The sequence below is a fragment of the Gossypium hirsutum genome, chromosome D10 (assembly GCF_007990345.1).
Source record: "Gossypium hirsutum isolate 1008001.06 chromosome D10, Gossypium_hirsutum_v2.1, whole genome shotgun sequence".
In the NCBI taxonomy this organism is placed as follows: Eukaryota; Viridiplantae; Streptophyta; class Magnoliopsida; order Malvales; family Malvaceae; genus Gossypium; species Gossypium hirsutum.
The window spans coordinates 67,244,722-67,249,244 of NC_053446.1; positions in this window are offsets into that span (position 1 = coordinate 67,244,722).

The following is a 4,523-nucleotide window of genomic DNA, read 5'->3' on the forward strand; positions in this document are numbered from 1 at the left end:
TGAATTATAGTAATACAAACCTGAATTTCGCAGTTACTCCTCGACAACCTTCTCCTTCCCTTTTTGTGCCGATACCTCGAATTCTTTATTAGCTACGAAAATTAAATAATTAAATAATTAATTACAGCACAAATTTTACAATAATAATAAAATTTCTATCCAATTTTATACTTTAATTCCAATTTAATCCTAACTAGATTTACCTACTTTTCTAATTTAATTCACACTCTATTTCTATTCAAATTTTATCTAAACTCAAATTTAACTACTAAATTTTCAACATATTTCACTAATTTCGAATTTTTCTCAATTTAGTCCCTACAACATAAAACTTATAGCTTACTTCACAATTTAATCCTTTTATCAATTCTAACTAGAAATTCTATCATTTAAATCCCTAATTCATTTTTTTCAACATGAATCATATTCAAAAATCTAAGAACTTACAAAATTTTAGCTTAAATTCAACAAAACTTTGTTCTAAGACTTCTAAAACATCAAAATTAAAAGAAAATGACTTGATTGGCTTACCAAATTAAAGCTTAAATCCTTAAACCCTAGTTTTTCCTTTTTGTTTTCTTTCTTTCTTTTTCCTTCCCCTGTTTCGAATGGTCTCTGTTTCTTTTCTTCTTTTGTTTCTTTTATTCTTTTATTTTATTTCTTTTATGTATTAGTTAATAATAATAACAATATATAATATTAATATAATAATATTTAATTCACAAATATCTTTTACTTAAATTATAAAAAAATATTTTATTTTATTACAAGTGTGTTTTTATATATTTTACACATGTATTATTTTATCACCATACAATTGTCTTCATCTTATTTATTTCCTATAATATAATATCTTAACTTTAATTAATATAATTTATAATATTTTAATTAAATAATATTTTTATAATATAATTCAAGAAAAATCTAAGATTTTTCCATGTATTGCCGCCTAATCTTAAGCCATTGGCTTATTTACCTATTTGGTCCCTATTTCTTCCTTCTAATCTACAATTAAACTTTTAACCTTTATTCACTTTAGTCTCTTCTTACTAATTACTCTAAATTAAGATAAATTTACTTAATTAAAACATAATTAGACACACCACTAGACTCACAAATATTTCTAATAATTATCTACAGGTTCAATTTTCTAAGACGGAGGCCCGATACTACTCTTTTCCGATACCCGTGAATTTTGGGTCATTATAGATTTAGGGTTCGGGGTTCAGGGTTCAAGTTTGGGTTTGGGGTAAAAAAAACACCAAATTTATGTGTCAATGACATGGAAAAAATTGCTAAAATGTCATTAAGTAATTGAAAATGGACCATGAATGATGTGGTGAGAAGGGTTCATAAAATAATTTCTCCACTTACTACTCAAGCATAACACACATTTATAATTACTAACAATTACATTTAAATCCAATTACTAAATAATTTTAAAATGCATGTAAGTCTAAGAATAATTTATTAATTTTATTTTTTTAATGCCACTTGATTAACATTTGGTGTATAAAAAAATATGACATAGTTGTCAATGTTTTATAAAATAACAATTTGGAATTTTTGTCCAAATCCCAGGAATTGAGGGTCTTTTGAAATCTGTCTCAAAACAACTAACCTATACACTTAGCTACAAATAAAATCCCTTAATTTGGAAAATCCATGATTATTTAAAAGGTTCTTAAATCTCCACTAATAAATTTAATATAACACATTTGTTTCAAAGGGAAAATAAAACTTTGATTTAAAATATTAAAAAAAGAGGTGAGGATCATATTAGTTGATATTTGTTTCATAATTCTTAAAAATAAAATTTTTGAACATTAATTTCATTATATATTCTTATCATATCTTTTTTTTATACAATGTTTAGAATTACTCATAATCTCTCCCCAACTCTCAAATAGGAGGATAATGCACTTCAGTGCACTCAAACTCAAGTCCTCCTGCACTGGCAACAATGTCGATGCCAATCGAACTAAGACTCAATTGGCAATCCTTAAAAACAATTTAAAATGATATATATATCGGAGGGATTCACTTACACCAATGTAAATTTTTTTTATCATTTTGGTACTTTTTATACGATTAGTATTTTAATAATCCAATCGTCATATTTTATTATTCATTCATGTAGATTATGTATGTCATATTTGGTATAAAAATTTTCTAACTGTTCATTTTATGTAAAAAGAAAATAATCACTAAATATATATTAATATAGACAATATTTTAGATCAATATGATAGAGATATCAGATCAACTCAAAACTTTACATGCATGAAAACTACAAATATTAACAATATAAAAAGTTATAAACCGGTTTAATTTAATCTCTTATATATATAATTATGTATTATATATGTTTATGGGCCAAATAATTTATTCGACTTAATCCAATTTTGAACAAGTTAAAATTTAGTTTAGAATGATTTAACTCGACTTAAAAATAAAAATTTTATTTAATTATAAAATATATAAGAATTATCTAAGCTTATACATCCATTCATCAAATGTAAATATATTTATTAATTATTATTGATTAAAAAAGTGTTGAAAACTATTTCCTTTTACCAATCAAGAGAGAAGTTTCATATTAAAGGATTTTTTATTTCCTTTTAAATGATAATATTAACATATAAAACAAAGAGTTGTGGGTTCTTGTAAGGGATAATTATTTTATGGGGTTGTCTAGTGGGTAGAGAGCTTATTGTCCTTCATGGGGACCATGTGGATGAACATGATATCATCAACCTTCATATATATTTGAGAAAATAAAATTTTAAGAGAAAAATTATTCCTAAAATTGTAGGGTAATCCCTCATTACCAAAAAGGTTGCTTATTAAGCTTGCATACAATGCCTTTTAGTTATTTTAAGTAGGGGTGATATTAGTTCGGTTAGGTAGGATTTTAAAAAAATTTTATATCATTAATCATAATTCAGTTTGGTTCGATTTTTGATTTTTTATATTAATTTTTGGTTTTAGATTTTTAGACCTATTTTAACAAAAAGAGTTTTCTTTTATGGTTTTTTAATATTATTTAACAAAATATCAAAGTTTTTAATCAATATTGTTAAAAATAAATAAATTTTTAAGAATTTTTAAATTATTTTCACTACTTTAAATGTAAAATATTTATTTTTATATCATGAAAATTTAAAATTTGATTCGATTTCAGATAACTGTGGTTTTTAAATTTGTAATCCGTAAACTGTCCAAACACTTTGGTTCAAGTGGATTTTTTATTGCTCAACCCTAATTTTAAGGGAAAAACTTCTCCATGTTATTGGTGAAAACAATAATTTTTCATTTGCGTATGGGAAAATCCAATACATATATGAAAGAAGCAATGTTTTACTAAACACTTATTTTCTTTCTTCTAAAAATTATTACAGATATCAATTGATTCAACAATTGGATCGTTGGAGTTTTCGTATTATTAGTTTCGGGTTTATCTTTTTAACTATTGGAACTCTTTCGGGAGCCGTATGGGCTAATGAGGCGTGTGGATCATATTGGAATTGGGACCCAAAGGAAACTTGGGCGTTTATTACTTGAACCGTATTCGCGATTTATTTCCATACCCGAACAAATACAAATTTGGAAGGTGTAAATTCCACACTTGTGGCTTCTATGGGATTTCTTATAATTTGGATATACTATTTTGGGTCAAACTATTAGGAATAGGTTTACATAGTTATGGTTCATTTACATTAAATTAACATCTAATTGAATTGAATAAAGCCTAACAAATACTAACACAGGACGGCTTATATATTATAAATAAGTATAAGAAAACTTATTGTAAGCTATCGCTCCACTACTTGATTCATATAAATAAGGCAATTAATAAGGATATATATATTGGCATGATTAAGCTATCTTACATGTTCATTTTATAATTCATGAATCATAATACGTGAATTTATATGAAATGAATCATAATATATTATTAGCTAAAAATAATAATTATATATATTTTAATAATTTTTAAAATATTTATTAATTTACTGGTGACCCACCTTAATAAATAAATTATAAATGTTTTTTTAACATTAATCTAGTTATAAGTTTGTATCATATCTGCTCTTTTTTATATGCTGCCTAGAACTACCCATAGCCCCTCCCAACCTTTAACTAGGAGGATAATGTGCTTCAACGCACTCACACCTACGTCCTCCTATACTGACAACAATACTAATACCAATCGAGCTAAAACTCAATTGGCTAAATTATAAAAGTTACAAATTTGATGGAATGTAAACTTTATATTTACTTCTAGAATTTTAGAACTTCTTACTTCTTTTGCCTTTTAAAATTGGGAATTGTTGGGACAATGTGGAGGAATAATGACAATCTCTTTTCATTAAACCTTAAAATAATAGTTTCTATTTTTTTAAGCATTGGAGCATATTTGCTTTATTATAGTAAAATTATGATATTTATGATAACATACTTTTCTTTTTCCATATGGATATCAGATCAAGTACCTTCAATTACTTAATTGAAGTGATATA